The 15,684-nt window shown below is 49.7% G+C and overlaps 1 protein-coding gene across 6 annotated transcripts in view; it reads right to left on the bottom strand.

Annotated features, from left to right (window-relative positions):
* LOC147710076 (erythroid membrane-associated protein-like) overlaps window positions 1-15,684 on the bottom strand; it is a 470,315-nt gene that overhangs the window by 388,059 nt on the left and 66,572 nt on the right. The gene's annotated exons all lie outside the window — the stretch shown is intronic.

The following is a 15,684-nucleotide window of genomic DNA, read 5'->3' on the forward strand; positions in this document are numbered from 1 at the left end:
GGTTGATCTACTCTGCACCTGAGTGGTAATTCTTTAAAACGGTGGTTTCATTATACAACAGGTAGCAATGCAATATCGCCCTAGCAGGAAGGAGACACCCTTTCCCGCCACTGGCAGTGGTGAGCATTGCCATAGTGACACTCCAATGGCAATCCACATTTGTATATCGACTTTGCCAATATGAATGGGTTTCTACCCCTGCCTTCCGCAGGCGCGTTCTTTCGCCACAAAATCTGAGCAGGGAAAGGAATGCACACAATATAACTAGTCATTAAGGCCAGATGTACTAAGCGTTTGCATCACCCTTGCATCCCACGAGGCGACACACGGCAATGCAAATTCCTATTTGGGATTTACAAGGCAAGGGCGGATTTGTGTGGGCTTGAAAAGCTTTACAAAGCAATGTAACATAATGCAGCAGATTTAGCTGTGTTGCATTATATTTTGAGTTTTAGGTGTTTAATGCGTGGAGCATTATCCACCCATGGATTTCAGGCAATTCCAGATTTACTAAGTGTTAAAAATTGGTTGTTTGTTGACTGGGGGTGTAACCCTAAGTCAAACAGCAACCACAATCTGACTCAGGGTAAGGATCAGGCAACCCCAAATTAACTTTTGCCCACCCTCTGTTAGCTTGATACAAAGCAATAAGGCTTAGCTTGGAGGCACTATGTAAAGTATTTGTGCAAAACTTCAAACAGTAAAACAGTGAAAACACCACACACAAAAGAACCACACCAGGTTAGAAAACTCTAACTGAATATAATAGATAAAACAAGATCAAAACAAAAAAACACAATAAATAGAACTTGAGTAATTAATATTTTTTGTAATAAACTGCAAAATTGTGCTTAGGAGCAATAAGTTGGTCATGTCAGACCAAAACAAAGTCAAGAGTTCAGGCTAGCTGAGGAGGGAGCACGGGCCGGATGCAGCGCCCCAGTGAGACCTGCTGAACAAAAGTACCTTAATCCTTGCATTGCATCGGCAAGGATGCGGTGCAGTCATGCGATATGTCTGTGTTCCCTGTGCAGGTGGGGTGATGCCTCAATTTTCTCCATGCAAGAACGGTGATGTGAAAGGTTTAGAAGGCAATGCCAAGGTTCTGAGATGTGACCGTTCTGAAGGTAATGCTCTGGGTTTCTCCATGCAGTAGAGGTGGTGCATCAATCTTCTCCATGCAATGGAGACAATGCACTTATGATGATGATGCACTGGTTCCAAGTACGATGCACTGGTCCTGTTCCCGCAACAGTGTTGTTGCATCAGTTATGCTGTCGCAGCAAATAATGCAACTGTTCCCGTGGAGCAAACACCTAGGCCAACTTCCAAGGGTCTAGTGCTGGGGTGCCACCATTTGGCAGAGCAGACTCACAGACTGTAGAGTCCAAGTGCTGGAGCCGGCAGATTGAAAGTTTTGTATGTCCCTGAGATTTCAGATCAGGTGGCCAGTCAGCTAGCCCAAATGATGCAAGTCTAGTCCTTCTCACCCAGGCAAGAGAGAGCAGCAGGTAGCAGGGCAACACAGCAAGGCAGTAGTTCAGCAAACAGCAGTCTAGCAGAGCGGTAGTCTTTTTAGCATCACAGCAATTCTTCTTCATTGGAGAATGGACACTGGTCCAGAAGTGTACTGAAGTCAAGATATCAGAGGGTCAGTACGTATACCTAGTTGTCCCACTGAAGTGGAGGGGGACTTCAAAGAATGTTCTTTGAAATCCACAAAGGTCCTCCTTTCCTGCTCTGGCTGCAGACCCACTACAGGGGAGTATGCTGCCCTTTGTGTGCGGACAGCACACAGCCTATTCAGGTGCAAGTGCAAGGCTGTGCCCAGCTCCCCCCTGATATCTCTCAGGATGGCCCTTCAAGTCACACCTACTCCTTTTATGTGTGGCTGTCTAGAGTGAATACACATAGCCCAGCTTTCACCCAGCTCAGACTAAACAGAGACAGGCAGCAGGCACTAAATAGCTAGTAAGGAAATTGCCAACATTCATAAAGTCTAACATACACAGAGAAAATCCTTTTGAAGTGTACCGGGGAACTCAATTGTACTTATACTTTACCCCCTCCACCATAGAGTGATATTTCACTGCCACTTAAAGGAGGTATTTGATGATTTCAGAGAAACCAGGAAGTGTTATGGGTGAAGCAAAAACGCTAGGTGAATGAAAGATTCAGGAGTAACTCCCAGAAAACAGTTTTTACACAAAGTGAATACAGAAAGAAGATAACAGCCCAAAGATAGGAAGTACAGAACTAATTACTCCTTGAGGAGGCAGCCTAGGCATTCCAAGATTAGAGAAACATACTGACCAGTCCAAATGGAACACTGTGTCCCCATCAAAGCACATACCCAGCCCTGAGGAAGAGCTTCGTGCAAACCAGGAGGCCCCATGTAAAGGTTGAACCTTTTCGGCATATTGTAATAAGTGGTCAGGTGGGGAATAACATCATTAAAAGATTAAATGCTATATGTGAAAAAGAAAGAGAAAAAAATCATATCTTCTACAAACAGGCTAGGAGAGCCCCACCCCTTTTTCCCCCCTACCACACGGGGCCACAAGATACCTTTAGGATCAAATGTCTGAGGGAGTGTAATACATCCCCAAACCATTTGTTTGTGAATTTTATGTTGGACGCCTATGTTTAAGTGTTATAGATGCAAAGACACAATATATGTAAGTGACGTTTTGTAAGAGTGTCTGAATTGTAAAAACATTAGAAGAGTATATGTTTTCTTTCTGTAACACTATTCTATACATGTAATAACCTTATAAAAAAATCAGTGATAAATCAATAAACGTCTTCTTTGCCATAGCACATTCACTGCTCCTAATTGTATAGATTTAATTTGACATAATATAGGGGATATATATAGATGCTACTAAAAGACTAGAATCTTGAGAGAGTGATGGGTGGCATAGAGTGAGGAGTGGGAAAGAGCACACCAAGAAACAGATCAGAGGCCTTAATTGCCCTATGGTACATGTAAGGGTTACACATCAAACAAAGTGAAATATCAATCTATGGTCGAGGGGGTATAGTATATGTACATTTCAACTTTCAGAAAGTGGCATTTAAGAATTGCAATTTAAAATCTAACTTAACCATGAGTTGTGATTTGATATTGTGATTCCAGAGACACTAGACTTGGGGTTCTTATCTCCTCCCAATCGGAAATTACACCTATAGAATGCAATAAGGTAATCACAATGTTACCCTACGGGAGATATAGGCCTAGAAATAGTTAGAATGGACTTTGGGAGTTTTTGACTGCCAGGACATATAAAACTTAAAAGTACATACTGTGCCAAAATTGCACTCTGTTCCATGGGTTATACAGGACCTACCTTAGGGGTGAATTATATGTACAAAAAGGGAAGGTTTAGGCCTGGTAGGAGGTTTTTTTGCCGGGCCAAAATGGCAGTGTAATCTGCACATACAGGCTCTGCAGTGGCAGGAATGATACATGGTTAAAGGTTTACTTATGTGGGTGGCACAATTAGTGCTGCAGATCCACTAGTATCATTTCATCTACAGGCCCTGGTATAAGGGGTACCAAATTTCTGTAGTAGGGGATCTCTGTGTATAGTCATAGTATAGTCATAATCTAGTGAATATTGCCGCCCATGTGCGTGGACCCCGGAGCAATCAAAAATAATCTCTTAAACTGTCTTCATTGCAGACCTGCATAGACACTTAAGAGAAAATTAAAGACAATAATGCAACCTGTACCTACAAGGCTACACTATCCAGTACTTCAACTAGAAATGCCAAGGATATTACTAACACATTTAACACAATCTGTCAAGTTTCCCCACTTAGAGAAACTTTCCTCCCCTCACCAAGTCCTTGAAATGATAGAGAAGAAGGGATGGACAGACAAGCCTCCATAGGCTGCCATTATGTGTCTGGAAAAGGGATACCGTGCCTTTAAGGAACTCTCTAGAGACCCTCGGTATCCCAGCATGCACAGCCCACTCCTATTACTTTCAGTTCTTTTTTCTGGCTCCTGCTAGCAAGAACCTGGAGCATTGAGCCCTCCCTTTTTGGGTGTTTTGTGTAATATTTGGCACTTTTAAAGTGTTAGAGTGTGTTCACTCGACATATCTTTGCTTCTTCTTCACTTTGCTGGAGTTTTCTGGTGTTTTTGGCCGCTCTTTTGTCAAATATGCCTGCCTTATTTGATAAATGTCCTGAGTGTGCCAGGAAGAAGGCAAAATCAGATCCACACAGGGTGTGTATCCTGTGTCTCCCTTCTTCTCATGGCCCTGAGGCTTGTGAGATCCACCAGCAGTTCTCCAACAGGACCCTGAAAGACAGACAGAAGATCAGGCTCCAAGGACTGGAGCAAAGAAAGCAGCAAGGTCCAGGTGGGTCTGGGCATGACGGGACCTCTTCCTCTGCCCGTGCTTCGGCCTCTGGGGGGCTCCCCAGTAAGGAGAAGGCCAGAAAATGCCACCGGTCTCCGTCGGCGTCGATAGCCTCGACGTCGGCGTCGAGAGGAATGACCACGGTCTGCACCATGTCTCCCCAGGACTCTGGGTCGAAGCCCCTTGACGTCGAGGACTGCTTCGTCGTCGAGTCATCATCGACGTCGAGAGGGTTCAACAGGGCGCCCCTGCTCACCGTCGAGGCGACACTGCCGTTCGCCAGCGACGTCAACTCGACGTTCGACGTCGAGAAGACTATCATCGACGTCGAGACGATGATCAAGACGATCATCGACGTCGAGAAGACGATCATCGACGTCGAGAAGATCGATCATCGATGTCGAAAAGGCGCTCAGCGTCGAGGAGGAAAGGCAGGTTGCATTCCAAAGCCAGGACTGAATCCTCGGTTTCCACGAGTCCACGGTCGGTGCGGGGGCGATGCTCGGCTACCAGGGGTAGGGCCTCGAGGTCTCCCCCTTCAGGTCAGGTGCAGAAAAGAAGGATAGTGGAAGAGTCTCTGGGCTCGGAGCACTCGCAAGTCTATTCGCTCTCCAAACCGAGGTCACCTACACCTCCTCCGTTACCCAAGGACCCTCCTCTGCGTAAACCGACGCCTCCTCCACCGCCTCTTCCTCCTCCTCATACTCCGCCTCCTCCACCACCACCTCCGCCGAGGTCTGTCTCGTTGACACATCTCCCGACACCGCCTACGGGGCCACCACAACCTAGGCTCCCGTTTCGGCCTCCACAGCTCCCTCCTCTACGGCCCGTGGAACGTCCGAGGCCACGGAGGTCGAGATCTCCCTCCAGACAGAGGGATATATCCAGGAGTCGCTGTCGCTCTTCTACGAGATCCAGACGGCGCCACAGGAGGGACCGGTCAAGGTCCTGCCACACAAAGTCATCCAGTGCCAAGGACTATTCACCTACTCGGTCGTACTCCCCTCGGACGAGGGTGTTTCCAGTAGACAACATAATCTCCTTCTAGGACGTGTTGCTGCGAGGGGCGACTAAGCTGGGCATCACGCTCACTGTGCCCGCGCCATCGACTTCCGTCATTTTCGAAACTCTGCACAAGAAGCAGTTATCTCTTCCTATGCTGCCCTTGGTGCCAGGGCTGGTGGAACCTGCCATGGAGCTATTCCTCACCCCTGCGGCTACGAGAGCAGCACCTTCCAGGCTGCTGAAGAAATATAGGGCTCCTTACTCGGACCCAGCGTTTCTTCGTTTGGATTCCGCGCCGGACTCGGTAATTGTGACTGCGGCAAGAAAACAGCACGCCACCACCCCGTCATCGACAGTGCCTCCTGACAAGGAGAGCCGCTGGATGGATTCGGCAGGCAGGAAGGTTTGTGGGACGGCCTCCACTTCTGTGAAGGCTGCGAGTGCCTCAGCACTGTTGGGACGTTATGATCGGGCTCTGTGGGAGTCCCTCCAACAGTTCTCGGAACACCTTCCCCGGGAGAAAAGGGAAGATATCTAAGAGATCCTCGCTGAAGGACTGCTGGTCTCCAACCAGGTGATAAGCTCGGCTGCGGATTCCTCCCTCTTGGCAGCCCAAGGGTACTGCCATGGGGTCAACCTGAGATGCCACGCCTGGTTACGTCTTACATCCTTGAATCCCGAGGCGCAGCAGAGAGTTGCCACCCTACCCTTTTCGGGCGAGACCCTCTTCGGGAAACATACGGACGAAGAGATGGCCCACATGAAGGCAGAGGCAGAAACCCTGACGGCTGTCGGGTTGGAAAAGCCTAAGGAACAGAAAAATACCTTCCGCCTGGTCCAGAGGCGGTACGGGGCGCAAGGCAGAGGGCAAGGTCGACAGCAGCAGCAGCAGTTCCAGCGGAGACCATTCCAAAAGCGCCAGAGGGTCCGAGGTGGTCAGCAGTCTTCGTCCGCGACCAAAGGCCCGGCTGGGTCTAGGCCCTGAGGTGCTACTTCCCCTTCATCCGTTACCCGCTCCGGTGGGGGGAAGCATGCAACATTACCTGGCAGAGTGGAGAAACATTACTCAGGACAAGTGGGTGCTGAATATTATTTGCAATGGATACAGTTTTCGGTTCACCAGCCCGCCTCCAGCAATTCCACCGGTTGGCTCGCAGTTCCAACTGCGCGAGCTCATTGCGGAGGCCGATACCCTGTTAAAGCGGGATAGAAGATGTCCCTCTGTCTCAAAGGGAAAAGGGTCTTTACTCACGCTTCTTCCTAGTACTGAAGAAGGACAAGAACTAGTTCATACCCATTCTGGATTTGCGACAAGCAAACAAGTGGATTTGCAGGGAAAAGTTTTGTATGCTGTCTTTGCACCAGATTTATCCTCAGCTGCAGAGAGGAGACTGGCAGTGCGCGATAGATCTGCAAGATGCGTACTTCCATGTGCCCATTGCACGGAAACATCGGAAGTTCCTGCGCTTCCTCGTCGGCACCAATCACTATCAGTACACCGTACTACCCTTTGGACTGAAGTCTGTACCCAGGACTTTTTCGAAATGCATTGCTGTGGTGGCAGCGCACCTGAGAAAGAACAAGGTGTTTATCTACCCGTAGCTGGACGATTGGTTGATCAAAGCCTCCACCTTCCAGGAAGCGCAATTGCACTTCAACAGGACGGCCGTCCTGCTGAACCGACTGGGGTTGCACATCAATCTGTCCAAATCTGTCCCGATTCCTGTACAGTGCCTGCAGTACTTGGGAGCCTCCATCAATACGCTGTCGGCAAGAGTGTCTCCTTCGGAGGAGAGGCGCTTATCCATCCTTTGGAAGGCTCAGGCTCTCATAGCAGCTCCATGGTATGTAACCTTTACAACGAAACTTTTACAACGACCTACCATTACAACGCAACTTTTACAATGCAAACTATTACAACGCATTGCTCTGGGGGGCGCTCTAGGATAGGGAATAGGTTAATTTACTATCCAATAACCTTCCCTACTATCCACGGGGACTGGAGTTGGAATAGTAAATTAAACTATTCACTATCCAGCGCCTAAAAGCATTATGCGTTGTAATGGTATGCGTGGTAAAAACCGCGTTGTAAAGGTAGGCGTTGTAAAAGTATGCCTTGTAACGTCATACATCCCAGCTCCATCTACAACAGTGAGGACAGTGTCTTCTCTACTGGGATCAATGGCCTCTTGTATCTTCCTCACTCCGCACGCGGGCCTACACATGAGGCCGCTACAGGAATGTTTGGAGGACCAGTGGGACCAGAGGAAAGGGTGTTGGGACGACCGGATCCAGTTGTCTCTTCACGCCCAACAGTCCCTGAGATGGTTGTGCTCGGCAGAGAGTCTCCTCAGAGGGGTTCCTTTCCACAAGGACATCCCGACTCAGACTATCGTTACGGATGTGTCTCTCCTGGGCTGGGGAGTGCATTCATACCATCTACAGATCCAGGGAACGTTGTCTCCGGCGGAGTCCACGTATCACATCAATTTCCTGGAACTCAGAGCTGTTCACTTGGCACTGAAGGCCTTTCATCCGTCCTTCCAGACCAACTTCTTGCTTGTGCAGACAGACAATACGACTTTAACAAGCAGGGGGGCTGTCACAGGAAGCGCAGGCGATCTGGCACTGGCTGTTAGCCAGAGGACTGACGATAACGGCAACTCATCTGCCAGGTGTGCAGAATGGTCAGGCGGACGCCCTCAGCAGTTTGCTTCACGAAAACCACGAGTGGGTCATAAACGACGAGGTGCTCGACGACATCTTCGCCATGTGGGGCACTCCAGAAGTGGATCTGTTCGCCACCGCCGAAAACAGCAAATGCCGCGACTTCGCCTCGAGGTATTACCAGCCGGGGACTCTGGGGAACGCGTTATGGATCAGCTGGCCGAACAGCTTTCTGACTAAACGCTTTTCCACCCATTCCCCTGATTCCGGCGGTGCTCATCAAGCTGGCCCGGTCCCGGCCCCGGATGATCCTCATTTCTCCGGAATGGCCCAGGCAGTGGTGGTTCAGGGACCTGCTTCACCGGTCGATCCTGCCTCATTGTCGGCTGCCGTTTCGGCCGGACCTTCTCACGAAGTTCGGGGGCAGATGGTGCACCCCAACCTCTCATCGTTGAGTTTGGCGGCATGGCTCCTGAGATAGTGCAATATGGCTGTTGGACCTGGCCCTGCCCAGGTGCGGGTGGCATGACCTCGTAGTGGTTTGCAGCCATCTTGTTTTAGTAGCTTTTCTATCCATTCCCCTTATTATTTATCTGACCCAGGGAACATAGGAAAAATATGAGACTGACACCCCTAAAATCAGAATTACGTGATACACTCTTTAAGAAGAGTGCTCTCCACCTCCTAGGTCTAGAAATAGGACTTCTGGGCCGGGATTGTCCTCCAGGCAATCTTGCTGGACGATATTGCTAGGATGCGTATTCCCCGTCTAGAGACAGTGACAGGGCCTGGGGAAACTCCGCCATCTGGTATCTGCTGTCTGCCCTTTAGATTAGAGGGGAGGAGTAGTTTCGGGGCTGTGTCCTGTCCTCCACAATGCCGGCGCCGCTTCCTGCTGGGCGGCTGACGACCCTGCCTTCCTGCTTCAAAGGATGAGGTGACCCCTGACGGGGGCCACCCCCAACCGGGCCTAGGGGAGGGAAACCCCCGGCCTACATGAAAGGAGATCAAAGACATTTTGAGGGATAAAAGAAGGACACTGGAACTAGAGGATCAGGTCTGCTAGGGGAATCTCCGAAGAGGTACCCCCGAGAGCCCTCCTAAGGCACGACGGGTGTGTCTATCACCTGAGCCCTGCTGACGCTGTCGCGGCTCCAAGTCTTCCCTATCCACAAGAGCCCTGCTGACGCTGACGCGGCTCCAAGTCTTCGCTATCCACAAGGGCCCTGCTGATGCTGTCGCGGCCCCAAGACTTCGCCATCACCTGAGCCCTGCTGATGCTGTCGCGGCTCCAAGTCTTTGCTATCCACAAGACCCTGCTGACGCTGTCGCGGCTCCAAGTCTTCGATATCCACAAGAGCCCTGCTGACGCTGTCGCGGCTCCAAGTCTTCGCTATCCACCAGGGCCCTGCTGACGCTGATGCAGCCCCAACCCTTTGCCATCATCTGAGCCCTGCTGACGCTGTCGTGGCTCCAAGTCTTCGCTATCCACAAGGGCACTGCTGATGCTGTCGCGGCCCCAAGCCTTCGCCCTCACCTGAGCCCTGCTGATGCTGTCGCGGCTCCAAGTCTTTGCTATCCACAAGAGCACTGCTGACGCTGTCACGGCTCCAAGTATTCGCTATCCACAAGAGCCCTACTGATGCTGTCGCGGCTCCAAGTCTTCGCTACCCACAAGGGCCCTGCTGACACTGTCGCGGCCCCAAGCCTTCGCCATCACCTGAGCCCTGCTGATGCTGTCGCGGCTCCAAGTCTTTGCTATCCACAAGAGCCCTGCTGACGCTGTCACGGCTCCAAGTCTTCGCTATCCTCAAGAGCCCTGCTGACGCTGACGCGGCTCCAAGACTTCGCTATGCACCAGGGCCCTGCTGACGCTGTCGCGGCCCCAAGCCTTCGCCATCATCTGAGCCCTGCTGACGCTGTCGCGGCTCCAAGTCTTTGCTATCCACAAGAGCCCTGCTGACGCTGTCGCGGCTCCAAGTCTTCGCTATCCACAAGGGCCCTGCTGAAGCTGTCGCGGCCCCAAGCCTTCGCCCTCACCTGAGCCCTGCTGATGCTGTCGCGGCTCCAGGTCTTCGCTATCCACAAGGGCCCTGCTGACACTGTCGCGGCCCCAAGCCTTCGCCATCACCGGAGCCCTGATGACGCTGTCGCGGCTCCAAGTTTTCGCTATCCCCAAGAGCCCTGCAGACACGGTCACGGCTCCAAGCGTTCCCCATCACCCTGAGCCCTGCAGACGCTGTCGCGGCTCTCAGCTTGCACCACCACCCGAGCCCTGCGGACGTTGTCGCGGCTCCAAGCTTTCACCATCACCCAAGCCTTGCGGACGCTGTCGCGGCTCCAAGTTTCTACCATCACCCGAGCCCGGCGGACACTGTCGCGGCTCACGCCTGTCTTCCACCTGTACTGACCAGCAGCAACGTAGGGTGCGTTCCGCACTCCTGGCTGCACTGCTGAGGGCGTCCCGAACTGTGAGAACTCCACCCCGAGTACCCAGTTTACTCCTGCCCGCACTGCTGGTGCGCCATGAACTTTGAGGACAGAACCAGGAGTACGAAGCATACTCCAGGCAGCACCGCTGGTGCACCATGAACCCTGAGACTAGAATCACGGCCTCATCGGAGGTACTGTGCGGATTGTATGGTTATTCACCTACTGAGAGAGTTATATAAAGAAGCCTATATTTTTACTAGAACTCTGTGTCATGTCTATTTTGTCGTGGGTCTCCTCGACTACTACGTGCAGTCCGAAATACTTGGCCCGCTAACTAGAGAATAAGCCTGCCTGCCCTCGCTACCATCCTCCTAAGGGGAGCAAGCGTCATTTGGGGAAGGGCCCCCCCCTTCCTGTACGTGGGAGTGGGGTTCCTACTGGCCTGGGGTGCATCCCTCAGCCAGGTGGGGATTCCATTTCTAACAATGGCCACTTGAATCTTCCTGAGGATTGCATGGACATATTGAAGGAGGCTAAGAGGCTGTCTACTAGGACCTCTTATGCTTACAAGTGGAAGAGATTCTGCATCTGGTGCATGTCTAAGAATTATGATCCGACAACCTGCAAGGAGGATGTTATCCTTCCATACCTTCTGCATCTAGCTCAGTCTGGCCTTAATTTCCATTCCATTAAGGTTCACCTGGCTGCATTGACTGCTTACAGAAAATGCTCTTCGTAGGCATCCTTCTTCCAGATTCCTGTGATTAAGGATTTTTTGGAAGGGTTGAAGAAGGTGTTCTCTCCTGTTCGGCTTCCTTCGCCTTCGTGGGAACTGAATGTGGTGCTGTCCAGGCTGATGAAGGAACGTTTCGAGCCTATTCATAGGGCTTCACTGCAGCACCTGCCTTGGAAGGCGGCATTCCTCGTGGCCATTACATCGGCCCGCAGGGTGAGTGAAATTCAGGCATTGTGTTGCCAGGAACCTTAAACTGTATTTCATGCTGCTAAGGTTGTTATGCGTACTCACCTTAAGTTGCTTCCAAAGGGGATTTCTGATTTTCATGTTAATCAGACTATAACTTTACCAACATTTTTCCAGAATCCCTCCACTCCAGCGGAACGGTCTCTTCATTCCCTGGATGTCAGAAGGGTGTTGAAATTCTATCTGGATAAGACCAAGGGTATTCGTAGATCCGACCAATTGTTTTTCAACTATGGACCGGTTAGGACTGGTCTGGCTACTTAGAAACAGTCCATCTCTAGGTGGATTGTGTCTTGTATCCAGCTCTGTTATCAGAAAGCGAACAAGACCTTAAGAGGGTAAGCCTAAGGCTCATTCTACCAGGGGCAAAGCAGCTACAACAGCTTTGCTTCGAAATGTTCACATGGTAGAGATCTGCAGGGCAGCCATTCGGAAGTCGGTCCACACCTTTGCTAAGCATTACTGTCTGGATTCTGATGCCAGAGCAGATGCTCAGGTTGGGCAGGCTTCGCTGCGGAATCTGTTCGCACAATAGTGGTGTTGTCTGTTTCTCCACCACCGGGTTGTTTTTTGGATGGGCTTCCCATTCTATTCACTAGATTATGACGATACACAGAGATCCCCTACTACAGAAGGAGTAGTTTCTTACCTGTAACTCCAGTTCTGTAGTAGGGGTATCTCTGTTATAGTCATAAGCACGCGCCCTCCTACCTGGTAGAGAAAATGGTACTGTGATGTATGCCACAGGCCTTGCTTTATCACCTTCAAAAAGAACTGAAAGTAAAAAGAGTGGGCTGTGCATGCTGGGATACCGAGGGTCTCTAGAGAGTTCCTTAAAGGCATGGTATCCCTTTTCCAGACACATAATGGCAGCCTACGGAGGCTTGTATGTCCATCCCTTCCTCTCTATCATTTCAAGGACTTGGTGAGGGGAGGAAAGCTTCTCTAAGGGGGGGAAACTTGACAGATTGTGTTAAATGTGTTAGTAATATCCTTGTCATTTCTAGTTGAAGTACTGGACAGCGTAGCCTTGTAGGTACAGGCTGCATTATTGTCTTTAATTTTCTCTTAAGTGTCTATGCAGGTCTGCAATGAAGACAGCTAAAGAGATTATTTTTGTTTACTCCGGGGTCCACGCACATGGACGGGACTATTCACTAGATTATGACTATAACAGAGATACCCCTACTACAGAACTGGAGTTACAGGTAAGAAACTACTCCTACTAGGGCTTATGGATAAATTAAATATGCCAACTGGGGAGGAGCCAATATTACCATGTTAAGGGGAGACAGCACAAGCAGTGGTAAAGTGCACAGACTCCTAGTACCAGCATAAACAAGATCAGAAAAATAGATGGAGGCAGGCACAAAGTTGTGGGAAAGACCACCATAAGCCTGACAGGTCTAACAATAAAGTTTACAATTCTGGAATTGAGTGAAATTGGTACACCTATCACAGAAAGGGATCATGAGGAGAAGCATGTTTATTTCTCCTCATTACTTCCTCTTTCTATGTGCGATGCATTCTGCATCATGCAATGAAAGAAGAATATGTCTCTTTGGATTGTTGTGGGATCATGTTTATTGCAGGAAGGTATTCCTTCATGCACAAAATAAATCCTGCCCATAATGCAGGCACCCTTGTACCATGGTGCAAGGGGGCCTGCAATGGTGCTAGGCAGCCATAAGTTTCCTAGCCCTTGAAGAGAGCCGAAGAGTGCAGTATCTCAGTACATATATTGTTTTCCAACTATCTTCACTTCATGCAGTGCAGTGCAGCAACTCTGTTTGCTGCTGTGCATTGCATAAATGTTTGTCAATATAGGGTCATATTTTCCGAGGTTGCTGCTCTACATAACCATTCTCCTACTTGTGTAGTTGTGAGCTGCCGATGCGTGGGCGAGAGGAATCAACCCTAGTTTATCAAGAGAGACCCCACTCTATCGCCCATTTTGTGTGCAGTATAAAAAGCTACATTTGAAGTATTTTACTGGGTCTGGGCAGTGAATATTTTGGACCTCTGTTCTGAACAACTTTGAATGTTTTGCCTCTTTTTAGCTCAATCAACCTCTTTTGATGCCAATAATATTGATATTTTAAAGCTGTAGAAAATGAGTTATACAAAACAGCCAAAAGCTCGACCTGCCTTGCGTCTACCAGCCAAACAGTAGCAATTAAATCTTGAACTAAATAGAGCTTTGTGTTTTGTTTGTTTGGATCTAGAATATTTTGTGCAATCACCACATTTTATTTGGAATTCAGTGTCGAGCTTATTACTCCCAATGTAGGAAACAATATGCTTAGGGTGACTTGTTAAATGTTTAGTGAATTAGCGCATGATGCTAAAATAGAACATATTCCACAGCGCTTGGAAATGGAGTTTTACATTCTGAGTATTTGTAACCACAAATACATCCCCCTTCACTCCTGGCATTCTTAATGAAACACTGAAAATCAAAGCACTGCTCTCAGGATATTCCCTATTCCATTAATCTAATGACTTTCCCATAATTTCTCTTTACCAACCTTTTCCTCCTTCTTCTCTCTGTATGTGTGCACTTCTCTGGCTAGACAGTCACCTGTGACCCTGCTGAGTAAGAGAAATGGGAAGGACAGCATAGAGGAGACAGACATACACAGAAATAGAACAGTTTAGCAAGAGATATAAAGTAGTGAGTGTAGGAGAGTAGGGTCTGCTATCCTATGGTCACCCCAAATTTTTGCTTTTTGCTTCACTGGTTTATGACTTAATGTGGCTCTGGGCCTGCTAATCAGACCTACAGCCTGCTGTTCTCTCTCTAAATGAATGCCAATGCACATTAGGTGCATTACGGAATTGGAACTGGTTCACCTTATTGGCCCCTGTAACAGTGTACCACAGGTACCCAGGGCATAGGTGCTTCCAAGGCCTACCAGGGGCTGCAGCATGTATTATGCCACCCCTGGCCTGGCCTCCATATTTGACACAACTGGCTGATCATTCAGCTGGGGTAAGTCAGTGTAATCACCCCTTACTTAGGTATAGTATGTCTATATCTAACCTAAAATGGACACATATGTCCCTATCAGCCACTCCTATGGAAGGCCTCACCAATCCTGGAGGCAGAGTGCTTGGAAATATGTGAGATGGTGCTCTAGCATGAGCTGAGCCTGTCTGCAGCTTTCGGAACCACGTCCTTTAGCTGTTCCATGATACTGCCATACCATATACTCTTACGTGCATTATGAACCTTGCGGTTAAATGCTATCTTTGGTTTGGCTTTATCAAAACATGTCGAATAAGGTGTCATACGAATTGGAATACTACCCCCTCGCCAGTTCTGGCGACGGGGGTAGCATTCCACCCTTCTAGAGGGACACGACATGTACATAACCTGAAACCCGGGTAAAGTTAAATATGAGCCTCAGCATCACAAAATGGATGCCACCACAGACACAAGTCTGACCTCCTGCTGCTGGGAGTCCTTCCAGCGACGGAGTCTTGGACAAAGGGTTTCCTGCCTTGGGAGGTGCTAGCACCACCCCAGACAGGATTTTGTGTATTGGGTAGGACAGGGCTAAATAGAATGAGACATGCCTGGGGCACACAAGGTGTCCCTGTGCATAAGCCAGTTCAAACCGGTGCTGGGGCTCTCCAGCCCCAGTCTTGGTGCAAAGTTGGACAAAGGAAAGGGGGTGTAACCACCCCCCTTCCTGGTCCCACCCAGAGGACGGACCTAGCAGGTAATCCGGCCCCTAGATTTGGAATAAGAGTAGGAGCTGTGTCCCAAGACTTTAGATCATCCTGAACTCGACTTGAAACTAAGAAGAAAACTGGACTTCGACATTCTGCTGCACAGAAGACTGAAGAGAATCTCCCTTGTGGCCAAGGAGTGACCACCCTGTGAATACAGGCAATAACCAGCAACTCAACGTCTGCTTTGCAGCCGCCTCCCGCCGGAGCCCGAGCCCAGAGGCCGACAAGACCTGGATTCCCAGACATCTCACAGCCCGATCCACAGTCCCTGAAAAGAAGAGACCCGTGGAGGCACCGAGAGACGTGGGACCGGCCATCTTGAAAGACCCCTAGAAGCTGGCTGCGCAGCACCCGAGGCCACCTCGATGCTGTGCTTTGGGGTTTGAGAAGCCCCACCAACGAGCAGCATCTGCACCAAAGATCAGCCCCCCAGCATCTCCACGATCTGGGTGGGGCCCTTTTGCACTTCGCCACTCGACGCGTCAT

Source organism: Lissotriton vulgaris, chromosome 5 (genome assembly GCF_964263255.1).
Source record: "Lissotriton vulgaris chromosome 5, aLisVul1.2, whole genome shotgun sequence".
NCBI lineage: Eukaryota > Metazoa > Chordata > Amphibia > Caudata > Salamandridae > Lissotriton > Lissotriton vulgaris.